The 18,223-nt window shown below is 39.3% G+C and overlaps 1 long non-coding RNA gene across 1 annotated transcript; it reads left to right on the forward strand.

Annotated features, from left to right (window-relative positions):
- The first annotated feature begins 705 nt into the window (after window positions 1-705).
- LOC140498295 (uncharacterized) lies at window positions 706-3,066 on the forward strand. Its single transcript, XR_011965056.1, has 2 exons — window positions 706-831; window positions 2,491-3,066. It is a non-coding gene; the product is annotated as an uncharacterized lncRNA (long non-coding RNA).
- Window positions 3,067-18,223: the final 15,157 nt, after the last annotated feature.

The following is an 18,223-nucleotide window of genomic DNA, read 5'->3' on the forward strand; positions in this document are numbered from 1 at the left end:
GCATGTTTGTAGGCTGAAAGGAAGGAACCAGTAAATGGAGAGAGAATGAATATTAGAAGGGGGATTGACATAGGAGGTATAATAGGCAAGAATGAGGTAATGGGGATATGTAGAGGGTTGGCCATAGTAAGGAGAAGGATCATCTTTTCATCAGAAATTAGATCAAAAGAAGAAATAATGTGGGAGATACTAGTGGGATATGACACAAGATTATGACAAGTGTGTGTGTGTGTGTGTGTGTGTGTGTGTGTGTGTGAAATAGGAGTGGTGGGAGGTATTGTAGGAAGTTTGAGGAGAAAAAGGCAAAATTTGAAATAGTTTGTATGGTGAGAGAGAGAAAGAATCAGAGAGGAAAAGTTTGCCTTGTTGGAGAAATTTGTGTTGGACTCTTTCAGCATGGTTGTGTGATTTCATCTAATTCTGTTCAAAAGCACAGGCATAAAATCAGAGGAAGTTGATGGTGGAAATAATTCAGGGTTTGTGGTCTGGCAAGGACTAAGTGGCAATAGAATGAGGGAGCAAGGGGTTTAAGCAAAGAGGTCAGTGCTGAATTGAGCTGGTTTAACTAAGGAGCCCAGGAATGAAAAGGAAAGAAAGTATAGCCAGTACAGTGACAACGGCCTAATGGGGTACTGACAGAGGGAGTAGAGGTCCAAATGAAGGTGAAGAATTGTTGTAGGAGGAGTAAGTCATAGGAAGAGATAGAATAGTAAGAGATTGTGACCACATAATGGAGTTTAGGGGTTTTCTTGAATGTGAAAGCAAAAATGTGATGGTAAGGGACAGCAAGATCTTGGATATGTCTGCATGAAGCTGAGATGGAGTAGAGGAGTAAGTAGGTCATGAAAGTTGAGTGGTCTGGAGAGTTGAGAAGTTAGTATAGTTGAAGGGATATCAACATTATTTTCCCCCAGTACAAGGGTGGACCAGGCACTGAATTTGCCCACCTTTCCTCACCACTGCTACACAAGCTCTCCAGCTAACTCATGCCTCCACCTAGGCCTCCTCCTTAGGTTCCAGATTTTAAGGCTGTGCTATTGGTAATTCTAAATATGAATTGAACATGGTTTTTAAAAATGACATAAATTATAAAATTCAAATATTTCCTGATAATAGACACTCAACTATCTCCGTATAAAAAGGAAGGAAATGGTAGTTTGAACATTATATCAATGGTATAGCTTCTTGAAGGACAGAAGTCATCACCTGTTTGATTCTTGACTTGTACAATATCCCTTGTGGACCACATATGAGTTCCATACACTATAAGTACTCTGGGATGAATGAATGACAAAGTATTTATTGAATACTTGCTGTGAGCCAAGTGCTATGCTGAACTCTGGGAATACAAATTCAAAAGTAAGATAGTGCCTGACCTCAAGGATCTTAATATTTTAGTGAAAAATACAATATATATGTGAGAAAGTGGAGAGGGAAAGGAGTTATAGGGATGGTGATTGGATTCATAGGATTTTCAAATGACCTACCTTTTCTAGGAATAGTGGAAGTATGATAGTACCATAGCATTGATTTGGTAGTGAGCCCAAAGCATGAGGTAAAAGGGGGTTAGTACATGCCTGTGATGGCAAGGAGAATGGCAAGAAGGCCAAGGGATTTGACTGGAATGTAAGTCAAGAAAAGTCTAGTCTAGTATATCGTAAGTTAGTTGAATAGTAATAAGCTAGTAAGCTGAGTAAAATGTGTCTTTGTTAGAAAATATTGCAAGGTTCTTGCTGATGGAACCGAGTCTTGTATGACCTATATATGTACTGAATCCATCTGTTACCCTTCCAGATACAGCACAAACCCCAAGTGACCTAGTTCTGGTGGGAAAAAAAAAAGTCACTTCTGTGGCTTAGAATATAGGCCAGGGTGAAGCAATGAGGCAAGCACGTCTAAAATGTGTGTGACATGTTCCTGGTCATGGTCAAGAGAAAATTAAGCTATTGCCTGATATATTGGTTGAGAAGGTCTACAGGTACTTCAATAATCAAGAGTTGAAAGATTGCTGTGAGTCCCAGCAGCCCAAAGGATATGACCAGGAATTCATAATGTCCAAACCTTCCATAATGTCTAAGCCTTCCAGCTATGCCTAGCCATAATTCTAAGATGGCTGAAAGTACTACATAAATCCAGTTTGGTATAGATCTAGATTCCCTGGTCTCTAACAGAATATTATTAGAAAACATGGGGAAAATATAAATGGTTGACTTATTTAGGAAATTGATGGAAAGGCATAGCGTGATTCCTCTCCTGGGGACAAAAATAAAAAGATGCCTCCATAAAGTCAGGATGAATCATTTCTTTATATTTGTTTGGATATATTCTTATCAATCAATGAGCATTCATTAAACACCTAATATGCTTCAGGCATTGAGGAGACAATATGTAAATATACAAGTATATGATACAAATATATGTGGATATATGAGTATATATATATGTATATATATACATATATATATATGTAAAACATTTATACATACACAGCTGGAGGAATCAGGAAAGGCTTTATGTAAAAGGTGGTTGAATTGTGAAGGAAAACAGGGATTCCCAGAGGCGGTGGAGGTGAGGAGAACATTCCAGTCATGAGGGACCAGCAGTGAAAAGCCAAGGAAATGAGGAAGAGAATGTAGCACATATAAAGCATCAAGGAGTCAACAAGCATTTATTAAAAATGCATGTGCTGGGCACCGTGCTAAGCATTCAACTACCCCAGCCCCTTCAGGGGAAGTGACCACGACTGAAGCGGAAGCGTCAGGTATCAACTGAAAACTCAGAGGTTTCTTACTCTGGAAAGTTCTAAAGGCCTGAATTCCATTGATGCTGGAATGATATCATCTAAGTCCCGGGACTAGGGGCACTACTCTGGTTAAAGTCACATTGCCTGACCTCAGGATCCCTTTTCCCATGAAATTTTCCTGCCATTCAGGAGAAATGATCCCATGGCGTATCAGTCTTGCTCTTTGAGAGTGGTCTTTCACTCCAACTGTCCTCTCTGCAATGAGCTTATGTCAAAGCCCATCTCATCTGACTCTAGGAAATAAAATTTTTCAAAAATCTGGATTCAATCAACAAATTGATCCTTTTTGCCCTAAATGGGGGTTGGCGGGGGTCACCAAATTATCTTGTCCTGGATGCTGGTAATGTCACAGTACCCTTTTCCTCCCTAACCTGGTCTAATCAGGATTTATTCAACTGATTGGAAATTCCTTCTTACTTCCTATATAAATTCATTACCCAAGTACATGAACTATTTTAGGGATTTTGTCTATGCTAACAAGCTCATTATTGGCAGGGGAAGTATCATAATTAAAGCAATGGCCACACTCACCATACAATCTCTAAAACCTGGAAAACCAGGTACCACAATTCCACAACTTGACCACAATTCCAAAGCTTCTTGTCCTTTACTAACTCTCTATACTCATGAACCCATGGCCACCCCGTTTTTTCTTTTTTTTTTTACTGACCTGGATTATAAGATATATTGTTCCAACTAGGTCAGCAGCAACCCAACACCCCACTATCTGACACTTAACTTTTGTAATCAAACCTTTCCTAAATATCACATTCAACACTACCTCTTCTTAATCCCAAATAACTTGAAACTGTTGAAATTCATTCATGTAAGCTATGAGCTACCTATCTTCCTGTCGTATTCCTAATACAGAGGTCACTGAGTCAAGTTTCCATTTGGGGGACCTAAACACAGTTAAGAACATCCCCTTGAAGCATTTATAGTTTGGCAATAGTGGTCTCCCATCTTCAGTTGAGGAGAATTGCTCAAGCATGAGTCATTTCTCTTAATTTTTCTTTCAGCTTGTGTGATCTGTTGCAAAAATTCAAGTCTTGTTTTTAAGTAGCCAGTTCACACTAGTCAAGGGAGACTGGTGGAAACTCTTGTTGCCTTTTTTTTTTTACTGGGGGATGTAAAAGACAAAAGATATCAACAAAAATTTAAATTAAACAAGTAAAATGGAAGTGATACCATACCAGACTTGAGTGGGAAGTGTAGAATGAGACTGCCATGGCTCATGATGCTGTAACTTGATTTGGTCACCCTCATATGACAGTACTCCAGTGGTCACAGTTCAGAAGTCCACTGCCCTCTAGGCCTGTGAACAATTGCACCAATCCCTGAAAAGTAATTCAGTTCAATGCCATTCAACAAATTCCACATGTGGGACACTGTACTAGTCACTGAGGATATAAAGGAAATATAAAGAAACATTACTTTTAAAAAAAAGGAGTCCCTGCACTCAAGCAACCTAGGGGAACCCAATATGTATACAAGTAGGTAAAAACAAAATAAATACAAGGAAATAAAAAAGAATTTCAAGAGGAAGCAAATACTAATAACCAGGGGGAATCAAGAATGGTCAAATGTAGTAGTTGGCACCAGCTGTGCTTTGGAGGAAGCTAGAGGTTCTGAGAGTCAGAGAGGAGGTGGGTGTACATTCTAGAAATGTGGGACCACTTGCGCAAAGGCAAAGAGGTGGAGGATAGGATCATCTATTCACAGAATAGCCAGCGGACCTGCATGATTATAAAGGAGAAAAATATTACAGTCTAGAAAATCCAATGTTGGTTCCCATTTGCTTTTAAAGTTCTTGAGTAGGAGGAGCCAAGATGGCAGAGTAGAAAGATACACATATGCTAGCTCCAAACCCACAGCCCATAAAATACCTGTAAAGAAGAACTCCCAACAAATTCTGGAGCAGCAAAAGCCACAGAACAACTGAATGGAGGAGATTTCTGTTCCAGAGAGACCTGAAAAACCAACATGAAAGGTCTGTCACACCCTGGATCTGGAGCAGAGCCCAGACCTGCCTTGGCCACGTGGCACCAAGAGGAGTAGATCTGAGCAGGCTTCGGGGACAGAATCTCCAGCGGCCATGCAGGTCCCTCCACCCATAGGTGCTAAAGGTCAGTGAGAGGGTCTTTTCAGCTAGCCAAGAGGGGAGCGGGGTGTCTCCATAACTCAGGACCCCTCGGGAGGCAGCAGCAGAGGCAGCAGCACACAAGGGCTCCCAAAGCAGGCAGGTGCTCAGATCCATTGTTGAAGGTCTCCACATAAACCCCCTGAGGGAACTGAGCCCAGTGTGGCAGCCCTGCCCCCACCTGAGCACCTGAACTTAATCTCACACTGAATAGCAGCCAAAAGCCCTGAGGCTGGGAAGCAGCATTTAAATCTCAGCCCCCAAGCCCTGGCTGGGCAGATCTGGAGGTGTGGTGGGTGTGGAGAGGACACTCGGACGTCAAGTCACTGGCTGGGAAAATGCCCAGAAAAGGGAAAAAAAATAAGACTATAGAAGATTACTTTCTTGGAGAACAGATATCTCCTCCCTTCCTTTCTGATGAGGAATAACAATGCTTACCATCAGGGAAAGACACAGAAGTCAAGGCTTCTGTATCCCACACATCCAAAATAAATATTCAATGGGCTCAGGCCATGGAAGAGCTCAAAAAGGATTTTGAAAATCAAGTTAGAGAGGTGGAAGAAAAACTAGGAAGAGAAATGAGAGAGATGCAAGAAAAGCATGAAAAGCAGGTCAACACCTTGCTAAAGGAGACCCAAAAAAATGCTGAAGAAAAATAACACCTTGAAAAATAGGCTAACTCAATTGGCAAAAGAGGTTCAAAAAGCCAATGAGGACAAGAATGCTTTCAAAAGCAGAATTAGCCAAATGGAAAAGGAGATTCAAAAGCTCACTGAAGAAAAGAGTTCTTTCAAAATTAGAATGGAACAGATGGAGGCTAATGACTTTATGAGAAACCAAGAAATCACAAAACAAAACCAAAAGAATGACAAAATGGAAGATAATGTGAAATATCTCAATGGAAAAACAACTGACCTGGAAAAGAGATCCAGGAGAGACAATTTAAAAATATGGGACTACCTGAAAGCCATGATCAAAAAAAGAGCCTAGACATCATCTTTCATGAAATTATCAAGGAAAACTACCCTGAGATTCTAGAACCAGAGGGCAAAATAAGTATTCAAGGAATCCACTGATCACCACCTGAAAGAGATCCAAAAAGAGAAACTCCTAGGAACATTGTGGCCAAATTCCAGAGTTCCCTGGTCAAGGAGAAAATATTGCAAGCAGCTAGAAAGAAACAATTCAAGTATTGTGGAAATACAATCAGGATAACACAAGATCTAGCAGCTTCTACATTAAGGGATCAAAGAGTGTGGAATATGATATTCCAGAAGTCAAAGGACCTAGAACTAAAACCAAGAATCACCTACCCAGAAAAACTGAGTATAATACTTCATGGGGAAAAATGGTCTTTCAATGAAATCAAGGACTTTCAAGCATTCTTGATGAAAAGACCAGAGCTGAAAAGAAAATTTGACTTTCAAACACAAGAATGAAGAAAAGCATGAAAAGGTAAACAGCAAAGAGAAGTCATAAGGGACTTACTAAAGTTGAACTGTTTACATTCCTCCATGGAAACACAATATTTGTAACTCTTGAAACTTTTCAGTATCTGGGTAGTTGGTAGGACTACATACACACACACACACACACACACACACACACACACGCACGCACGCACACACAGAGACAGAGAGCACAGAGTGAAAGGAATAGGATGGGATCATATCTTTAAAAAATGAAATTAAGGGGTGAGAGAGAAATATATTGGGAGGAGAAAGGGAGAAATGGAATGGGGCAAATTATCTCTCATAGAAGAGGCAAGCATAAGACTTTTTAGTGGAGGGAAAAAGAGGGGGGTGAGAGAAAAACATGAAGTTTACTCTCATCACATTCCACTAAAGGAAGGAATAAAATGCACACTCATTTTGGTATGAAAACCTATCTTACAATACAGGAAAGTGGGGGAGAAGGGGATAAGCAGGGTGGGGGGAAATGAGGAAAGGGAGGGCAATGGGAGGAGGGAGCAATCTGAAGTCAACACTCTTGGGGAGGGACAGGATCAAAAGAGAGAATAGAAGCAATGGGGGGCATTATAGGATGGAGGGAAATATAGTTAGTCTTACACAACATGACTATTATGGAAGTCATTTGCAAAACTACACAGATATGGCCTATATTGAATTGCTTGCCTTCCTAAAGGGAATGGGTGGGGAGGGAGGGATGAAGAGAAGTTGGAACTCAAAGTTATAGGAACAACTGTCGAGTACTGTTCTTGCTACTAGGAAATAAGAAATACAGGTAATGCGGTATAGAAAGTTATCTGGCCCTACAGGACAAAAGAGAAGATGGGGACAAGGGAAGAGAGGGCAGATTGGTGATAGGGGTAATTAGAATGCTCGGTGTTTTGGGGTGGGGGGAGGGGACAAATTTGGAACCCAAAATTTTGTGAAAATGAATGTTAAAAGTTAAATAAATAAATTTTAAAAAAATAAATAAATAAAGTTGTTGAGTAGAGAGAGGGCCACAGATTGCTTTAACAGGCTCACATGGGAGTGGACATGACTATGGGCCTATCCACAGTTTACATCTCTATAGTGGCCACATAACTAGACTGTTTTTGTTTTGACCCCATTACAGGGATGTCAGCTTAGAAGTCTGTTGCTTACCAAGCCTGTGAACAACTAAACCTATGCCTTCAGAATAACAGGAAGGGGGAATATGCCAGTGGCACTATAACATCTGGGGTCTCAAACTCACCCTAGAGAGAAGTAAAGTCTCAAATCATTCTCAAAGATGCATAGCATTGGCTGTATTTGAATTGCTACCTGAATTGCCAAGATTACTGTGCCAAGCCCATTACAAATACTCTCTCATTTAATCCTTACAACAACCTTGGAGGTAGGTGATTATTATCCCCATTTTACAGTCAAGGAAACTGAAACAGATAGTAAATAGTGATTGCCCAGCATCACATAGCCAGTAAATGTCTGAGGTTATAACTGAACTCAGGTTTTCCTAACTTCAGATCCAGAGGTCCATCCACTGTACCACCCAGCTGCCTCTACTATCAAGGATAGCCGCAATACATAAGATGCCTAAGGGAAACGTAGACACACCATGATTGACTGAATTAATTAGAAGGCATTTACTAAGCATCTACTATAGTATAAACATTGTGTTTAGGACTGGGCATACAAATTCAAACATGATTGCCTTCCATCTGTTTACATAAGAGGTCATGAGTAGATAGACAACATGGAAAAGCTATGATAGAGATAACCTGCGCTCTTTTTCCATGCATCAAAAGTTCACTTGGGTAAGTTTTTCTCTCCCATGCTGAACTATTCCTCCCATCTTCGTGGTATGATGACTCGACATATTCATCTGATCTTTCTTCTGGGTCTTTGTTTAGTTCTCATAGTTACCATACTAATACTATGGATTTAAAGAATTTCCCCTTTTGCCCTCCTCTAGGATCCCAGATGAAATAAGTTCTTTCTTCACTGCCCTCCTAAATTGTTGCCTCCTCTGTTTCCAGGCCTTGTTTGGATTTCTCAGAAATTCTCTCTTTCCTCAAATAAAATTTCTCTAGCCAGATCTTAAGTGGTTTCATTGCCTTCTCCACCCCAGACTTGAATTAGATTTCATGGTCCCAGGATTGAATGCTAAGCTTCTGCTAATCCCCTACTAAGACTAGCTTTCACCGCATTGCTCTAAAGAGGTTGCCTTCCATACTGAAAACTCATTCTAGTTCTGATCCTGGCCCCTTACAAACTGCTAGTTGAACTAAATCTTTTTAGTGAGACTGGTCTGGTGGGACAGAGGAGCACCACTGGGTCTTTGTACCAAAACTTAGTGTCAGAGGAGACTCCATCTATGCATAATTTCAGGAAGAAGCAGGTATTTAAGTCAACTTTGCACTACCTTCACTGCTGATGTATCCCAGTGAGACTACCCCACCTCCAGAAAGAGTCAGTATATAACATCTACTTCTACTACTAGGAAGTCAATAATAAGATTCCAGAAAGCTTGTAGAAGCTTGGCTTGTGGCAATTTAACCTTTCCCATCCTATTCCCTCTGGTATAGTATATGGCCCTCATCTCTAGAGAAGTCAGTAAGAAGTTCCTTTAGCAAGTCTGTGTTGTCCCTCCTCCAAGAATGTCATGTGATATACAGATCAAAGAATATATGAATGAATGAATGAGTGGGTGAATGAATGATAAAACACTTATTAAACACTTATTAAATATGTTCCATATGTCCAGCACTGTGCTAAATATTGGGGAACCAAACAGAAAAGCAAGACAGAAACTCATGTTATAACAGGTAGAGACAACACATATGGGAGGCAAGGTGACTGGAAAGGCCCTCAATGGTAAGTAATTGAGTTTGTTGAAGTGTAGAGCAAAGACAAAGGTAATATACAAACATATTCTTTTAGTATCATTTTGATTGAGAAAACCATCTATTTTAAACCTGAAGAAATCATCCATTTCTTATGTTGAAATATTTGACAGTGTCAAAGATCTAAACTGGAAATTTCTGTTCTTGGTCTTCAGTAACTGTGGATGCCAGAAAGAGGATGATTGCCTGATCTGTGGTAGCAGAACCTGGACAGACAGCAGTGGCCTGAGGAAGGCGGAGTGGGCATTTCTACTCCCAGGGCTCTTGGGCTTGGTGTCCTGGGCCACCTTCACTGGAATATTAAGGAACATGGTGGTCTAGTGGTGGTGATTTGGCCCACCTCACTCATGCCACTTCTTATATCTCTATCTGGAAGTATTGCTGCTTCTGTTTCACTGGGCTGCCTAGCTTAAAAACTACCTCCTCCATGAAGCCTTCCCAGTGCATATAATTTCATCCCTATTCTCCTCATTTACCCCACCTCTCAAATGGAAGGGATCTGAATAGTGATGTTGTGTCTTGTATACTTGGCCTAAAGGTCAGTTGTGTCTCTGACCTTCTATGACTCAGTTCAATCCCCAGTTAATGAAGAAGATTGCCCAGCAGTAGGCATCTTTGTGACACTTGGGGCCAACAAAATATTTATTTTAATCATATTGGTTCCAACCTGTTTATTTCTCTCAGTTAGTTGTACATTTTGATTTCCCCTTTCAAGGGGCATGATTTAATAGAAATCAGGTTTATAAGTGGAGAAAAAAAATAATTTCAATGCAAAATATCAAAAGACTATCTCCCCCTCCTCATCAAAAGAGATAGAGCCTAGCACCACACCCTCAAAACAGAGATCCACAGAGCTTTTTAAACATTGTAAAGTTATAGTGAATAGGACATGCTACCCAAACATGGATCTATGAGGAACATGCTTAAGGCCACTCTTATGTTAATGTCTATTGCCAACAATATATAGGCGGAGGTAGTGTAGACCTCTGTTACTGCTATCCCTCACATTAGATGGTGATCCTTGAGGGGACCACACAATCCTAAATACCTGGTCTTGAAATGGAACAAGGCTCTAAATCTGTGATCTCCTATGAACCAAGAGGTGGTAGGATCTAGTCAGTAAAGCTAAGTAATAGGAATCAGACCTACTAGGTTAGCAGAAATAGGAAGGGACATAGGGTCATTGTAATTCTCTTGATTCCACCAGCAGGAAAAGATTTCCAGGACGTGCAGATTGTTTAACAGCAACACAGTCAGTATTCCCAGAATAACTCATTTCTGGTTCTATTTCCATGGCTGCCCAGAAGACCCAACTGTGCTAGAAGGAATAAGTTTATATGAGTTAGTAACACCCAGGCTCTTCTTACTTCCAAACAAAGGGCACCATCAGCACTGAATAATGGAATTCAATCTAGTTTTTTTTAAAATGTGTCCTTGCATTCAGGGAGCCAAAGTGATATCATTTTCTATTTTTCAAGAAAGTAATAGGAAAGACAAGGTTCTATAGTTAAGCTAGATATCCGCTTCTTTTAGGAGGGGCAAAATTCTCCTAGTATGTGTCAGAGATTTTTCTGGAAGAGATTTCACTTCTCTAGGCTGAATGGCATCAACGTTCCAAACTTTGCACTTCCATTTATACCAGACCCTCTTAAAAAAAAAAAACAATTCAAGTCGTTTTTCTCTCTTCACTCAGCGTAATGAAGTGAGAACACATAGCTGGATTTTGTTAGTCTGCAAGAAACAAGCAAAGAGGCCCTCTGGATCAAATATCTCTTTCCAAGAGGTATGCTTTGAGAAATGGCACCTAGTAGGTCCCTTTTTTTCAGTTTTATGAATTCAAATACCACAAATAATAGACAGGATGCAGATAAAGCAAGGGAATAAGGCTAAAGGAAGTGTAAGTGGGAAAGTTTCCCTCTAAATATTACTTCATACTGTATAAATGACAAACACAATCAGAACTGGGTTCTTAGAATAATAGAATTTAGAGTCTTAGAAATCTAGCCCAATACTTTTATTTTTACCAGGTGAGGAAATTGATTTCCAGGACGATTGCATTCATCTTTCCTTGATGAAGAAGACCATGTCATCAGAGAAATGATGACATGACTTGCACTTGACTTTGTTTTGAGTGAGGGAGGGCTGTGCACATCACCAGCCTCACTTCTCCTCCAGAGCCATCTGAATCCAGTGACCAGATATTCATCTGGATGACTGGAGAAAAAATTCCTCTCACATGCATAGAGGATTCAGGCACACGAGTAGTAAGCAAAAATGCTGAGATTTGAACCCAGGTCCTTATTTGTATATTAGCATGTATACCCTTCAATGGTTCCCCATTACCTGAATAAAATTCAAACTCCTTGCTCTAGCATTTAGTTTTCCACAGTCTGATTCTAACTTGCTTTTCCAGATTCATTTCATACTATTTATTCCCAGGTAGTTTAGAATAAAGTAAAATTGCATTAGTTGTCATCTCTCCAACATATCCTTTTCACCCTCTACTTTTCAAATTCTGCAGTATTATTAATTGTATACTATGTGCCTGGAATCCCTCCTTTTCTCTTCCCCCATTGCTGTCTTTATATTTGTTTTACTTTTTAAAGGTTGACCTCTTAAGCCACGTCTTCCACGAAGTTTCTCTGCTCACATACCTTCCTCTCAACCCGCCCTGTGCTGGAAATGATCTCTCCCTTATCTGATCTAATACACTTATCATCTTCTAACTTGCATTTTATTTACCATACCTGCTATATTTTAATTCTTTCAAAGCAAGTACTATCATTCCCGCCCTCCTCCCCTCATATCCCCTTTGTTTTTGTTCCACTAAGAAATTTGGGACATTTAAAGGAGCTCCATGGTTTCCCATAGTCAGTCCAGCCTGATCTCTTTCTCCTTTTTAATTCTGGGACCAATTCATTCATTTGTAGTGTTTGATCAAGACATATCTACTGATGGACAAGCTCTAGAGGTTGTCCATTTAGCAAAATGTGGTAGCCTGGACAATAGACATTTTTCATTATTTTTTTCTTGTTTAGATGGTAACGTAAAGTTTTTTTGAGTGTCTATAGATGTTATTCAGGACACTCCATACTGTTTGGGGTCTTGATGCACTAAGTTCAATGGCTCCACAAATGAGAGTGGAGGATCTCACCATATGAATTCCCTCTTTTACCTGTACTTTATGTGGTATTAACAGTAGCGAACACATCTGGCAAGCTCATATGTTGACAAAACCTGTTTTATGTCTTCTCTGATATTAATGACCAGTCACCGAACATGATTATCTCTGTTATTTGATCTTTCAAGGAATCTTGCCTAATTTTGATGCATACATGGGAGAAACCTTGCTATAAGGAAGTCTTTCAGGTGGTCTTGATAAGCAAAAAATTCTCTATGTCTTTCAGCCAGTCAGGTGATGGTAAAGCTATAAAATGTCATTGAGAGAAGTCTATTTGTTTCCTACTGATACCCTCCTCAAGGAGGGTATCCTTATGTATGTGTAGATCATTCTAATAAAGGCTCGTATTTTCAATATTCTATTGGAGTGCCATGAAACATATCTATGAGTTAGGGAACACTACAGCCTATAAAGAATCAAAACTAAGTATCACTCAGAGGGCAAGGGAGGGCTGTGTAGTGGATGTGAGCAGAGAAGAACACACATAACAAAAAAAAAAAAAATTGTTAAGAGTAACAGGACTGAAGAATGTTAACCAAGAAACTAATGATCAAGAAAAGATGGGTCATGTAGTGAGAAAAAGGAATAGCCAATGAATGGATAGATAGCCTTTGTGTTCCACTGGCACTTTAATGATGTACAGTGAAAGCAAGAAAAGCCTTTAGCATGTTGGAAGGGCTTGTTGGGATGAATTTATGGGAGAACATATGCAAAGGGAGCAAGGAGAGAGTGCTGGAATTGGAATCAGGAAACTTTGGATTAAAATCCCACATTCCCAGCTGTGTGATTACTGGCAAGTCACTTAGCATCACTGAACCTCAATTTGCTTATCAACAGAATGAGAAGATTGGAATAGATGACCTCTAGATTCCCTCCAGTCTAATTCTTAGACTTCCTAGGCTGTATTATTTTCCTCCATTATAATCTATGTAATATATCATGTGGTTCTTTGACCTTACCTTGGCAGCTTGCAAAGGATTCTGGCCTAATCCCTTTGGCATATTGCCCTCTGAGTGCTGGAAGTACTGAACCAAACTCAGACTCTGCCTTGAAACCTTCATACTCAATTCGGTCCAATTCAAATGTTTATTGGATGTATTTTGTGCAAGGAATTGTGCTAGATCCTGATGATACAGAGACTATAAGGGACAAAAATTCTTACTCTCAAGTACAGTTATTCCTTCTACATTACTGAAGTTAGAGATACGGTGCTGCCACAATCTGAAAACTTCATGTAAAGATTTTTGACTCTCCCTTCATACCAAAGAAGAAGTCTGAATTACTATGCTATTAAAAATATATATATATATATGCTGATATCATACAATACTATATATGTATTTTATGTATTTCTGGGTTTCTAAACTTTTTCTGTGTTATCTACTGGCCTTTGTGTGTTGTCTATGGTTTCCACAAAACTCCCCCCAAATTCACATTTAATTTCTTTTGCTGACCTGCAATATATCGAAGATGGGGAAAGTCATGATGTGGAAGGTATACCTAAGAAAAGTTTGTGTGGAGAAACAAAATATAAGTAGATAAATACAGCAGGTTCTCATTATTCACAGATTCCATATCTGCAAATGTGTTACTTGCTAAAATTTATTTGTAACTCCCAAATCAATACCTGCGATGGTTTCTCAGTCAGTCAAGGTCACACAGGCATGAGTGAAAAATTTCAGCCACGCAATGGGCATATTTCCAGCTAAGGTCAAACAAGATGAGGCTCTGCCTTCTTGCTTCAGCTATCATGCTGTAAACAAGTGTCCTTTTCACTGTCTATTTAGTTCTTCTTATTTTTATGCTTTTTGGTGGTGATTTTACTATTTAAAACAGCCCCCAAGGGCAGGGCAAACGTGCTGTCTAGCATTTCTAAGCACAAGAAGGCTGCAATGTAACTTATAGAGAAAATACGTGTTAAATAAGTTTCATTCATACATGAGTATGAATTGGCTATTGGCCATGAATTCAATATTAATGAATCAGAAATACAGTAGATACAGAAAAAGACCGAGGAAATTCACCAAACTATACATGAGACCTCTCTCTAGAAAGTACATGACCGGAAAGTAAATGATGTGACCAGAAGCTCACAGGATCCCTGTATTTTACCTAGGAGCAAGGGTTCATGGTTACTTTATAGAACATAACTACCTTAAATGATGAGAATCAACTGTAAATATAAGATAGTTTAAGGAAGGAGAGAAGCCTATTAACTAATAAAATCCAGAAAGTGTTGGTGTTTCGAAGTGGCATCTGAGCTAAATCTCAAAAGAAGCTAAGGATCTTAGAGACATAAGTGAGAAGTCAGGGCATTCCACTTATATGAGGTAGCATGTACAAAGGAACTGGGAGTGAGGGAGGGTGGGGGGTGTTAGGAATTCCAAGTTAGAATGTCAAATTCAGGAAACAGAAAATGACCAGTTTGATTGGAATGTAGAATATGTGAAGAGGTGTAGTATGAAGGAAATATGGAAAAGTAGGGTGGACCTACCTTCTATAGGGCTTTAAATACCAAGCTGAAAAGTTTATATATTACCCTAGAGTCAGAAGGGGAGACAGGAGTGACATGGTAAGATCTCTGCCTTAGAAAGGTTTATTTTGGTGGCTCCATGAAGAATTAATTGGAGAGACCAGAGAATGGAAGCATAATAAATAAATACTATAAATTTTATATATATATATAACACTAAATAAACAAATGAATGAATGGACAGATAAATAAACAAACAAACAAATAAATAAAAGGCTATTGAAATCGTCCAGGTGAAAGGTGATGAGGGCCTAAACAGCACTGGTATATGGTGAGTAGTTAAAAAGGAAAACTTTATGGGATATATTGTAAGTCTAGAACTGACAAAGCTAGACAAAGAATTAAACATTGACAGTGGAAAGGACAGGGAATGAAGAGTCATGGATGATTCTGATACTGCAAACCTGGGTAACTGGAAGAATTGTGGTACCATCAATAAAAGTAAAGTAGTTTGAATGAAGGGCTGGTTTAGAAGAGAATACTATGAGTTCTGTTTTAGATGTGTTGAGTTTGAGATTTTGGTGGGCCATCCACATGAAGATCCCTAGTAGGCAGTTGGTGATACAGACTCAAGCTTAGGAGAGAGACTAGGGCTAGATATATAAATCTGGGAGTCATTTGCATAGAAATAATAATTGAAACCATGGGATTTGATGAGAGCATGAAGAGAAAAGGATATAAAAGAAGAAGAGATGAGAGCTCAGGACAGATTAATTTACAGTGAGGAGGCAGTGTTATGGATGATGGTCCATCAGAAGAGACTGAGGTGCAGTAGAATGAGTCCAAAATTTGGAGTCAAAAGACAGGTTTAAATACTGATTCTGCTCCTTATTACCTCTGCTCCCTTAGAAAAATCATCTTACTTCTTTGGTCCTCAGTTTCCTCATTTGTAAAGGGATGAGTTTGGACTGGATAATCTCTAAAATTCCTCCCATTTCAAAATCTATGACTTTCTGATGTGGTCTAATAGGGGAGAAAGCCAGACGATTGGCAATATCATGAAAGTCAAGGGGGAAGAGAGAGTATCCAGAAGCAAGGAGTGATTGGAAGTGTCAAAAGTCAAATTAAATAATTAAGAGATCACTGGTAACCTTGGAGACACACATTTCAGTCAAGGGGTAGGGACAGGAGCCAGATTGCAATGGGGTTGAGAAGTGAGTGGGAGATGAGGAAGTGAATTCATTTTTCCTTCTCTCTCCTTCTTTGTAGGCAATCTGTTGGACTGAACTATGAGTCAGAATCAAAACGCCCACTCCATCCTCAGTCCTGGGGCCACAAAGCATCGTCGGAGAGGATATCCACAGTGGGAGGGAAAGCAGAATTTACAGAAGTAGGATGCTGTCTCTGGAGCAGGGGTCATTCAGTACTAGAAAAGTTTGTCCAGTACTACCTGCCACACATTTCCTGATAACAGAAGGAGTAACTATGTCCATCACTGGCTACTTTTTATCTTTATATTTCTAGAGTTTTATACAAAATAAGTATTTAATAACTGCTTGTTGAAAACCTTTGCATTTGGTTCCTATGATGAATCAGGGTCTGTGTAAGCTTAGAGTTCTTTGGTGGGGTACCCATTCTCCAAGGAGTAATATCTATATTTTGCATGTACTTATATACATATACACTGTGTCCCATGGTAGAATATCAACTCCCTGAGGATGAGAATTATTTCTTTTTTAGCGTTGCTTCCCCAGAACTTAACACAGAGCCTGGCATAGAGTAGACATTTAATAAATACTCACTGAAACCTTGTAGAGCCTAATGTAGCAGAACAGACCAAGAACTATGTGAGCCCAGAGTTGCTTGATGAGATGGACCTTAATTCTAGGGTAACATCTGTATTTTATATATATGCGTATGCGTACATGGTATAGACTTCCCAAGGGCAGGGACTATTTCCATTTTTGTCTTTGTATCCCCAACACAGTGTAGTACCTTACCCATAGTAGGTGTTTAATAAATGCTTGCTGATTGATTGAGCAGAAACAGATGATAGGCAGCCATAATCAGAATTCATAATTAATACTTTCAGAAATGTTTATTGACCTGATGCCTGAAATCACAGTCCTATTCATCACTCTATGTCACTTGTTTTTGTAAAAAGTTGGATAGATGTAGGTCATAGGGAGAATTTGCTATTCAAATTAATGGTCTCCCTTCTAGCATGTCATAGGAGGCTGCAGTTGACATCAATCATTGCACAGGCCACTCCAAGGAAGATCTCTTAGATCAGTGGTTCCCAAACTAATTTGGCCACAGATGATTTTGGGAGTTGAAGTATTATTGACTTGGGAGTAGTTGAGGTCTGAGGCATGGAACACACTGGTAAAATAAAAGGCAGTGAAGGTGTTGTGTTTTTTTTTAATAGCAAAATAGAGAGGATTAAGCTTGTCATCCTGAAAACAGCCAAATATAATACTTCCTATACATCCTCAATTCAGTGTTTATAATATGACATTTAGAGATGAAAATAACACCACCATTGAAATTTTCTCATGGCCCCAAGAGAGTCAGTGGAGTGGAAAGTACTAGAGAGAGAAGAGCATTGGATTTGGAGTTACAGAATAATAGGATTTCAGAGCTGGAAAGGAATTTAGCAGATGTCTAGTGAAACTCACACCTGTAAAAGAATTTCTCCACATGGCAACACTCCAAGGTAAGCTAGAAGGCCTGTATCAAATCCTGACTGCATCTATCTACATCACTCTGGGCAAGTCATTTAACATCGGGGATTATGAGGGGATTAGACCAGACTATGGAATCCATACATTCCCTTGTAGCTATTGATTTATATAACATTTTACGGAATGTGAGAGTTTGGAAGGGCTGTGGTTTGGGAAATGTTGCTATAAGAAATTGGCTTATGAGTTCTTAGTTTGGTTTTTCACAAAGAAAGCAAGAGAAATACAGCACTGACACAGCAGAAAGTACACTGGCTTTGAAGTCATGGGACCTAGTTTCAAATCTTATTTCTGAAGCGGACTACTTTTGTGGCCAGTTTCCTTGTCTGTAAAATGAGGAAGTTGGAATAGATGACCTCTGAGGTCCCTTTTAACTCTGTATCTATGATCCTATGATTCTTTTTTTAAATTTATTTGGTAATTTATTTTCCCCAATTGCATGTAAAAACAATTTTTAACATTCATTATTAAAATTTTGAGTTCCATCTGAGATGATTCATTGTAGTCTTTGCATCTCCAGCATAGATGTTTTAT

This window comes from Notamacropus eugenii, chromosome 4, assembly GCF_028372415.1.
Source record: "Notamacropus eugenii isolate mMacEug1 chromosome 4, mMacEug1.pri_v2, whole genome shotgun sequence".
In the NCBI taxonomy this organism is placed as follows: Eukaryota; Metazoa; Chordata; class Mammalia; order Diprotodontia; family Macropodidae; genus Notamacropus; species Notamacropus eugenii.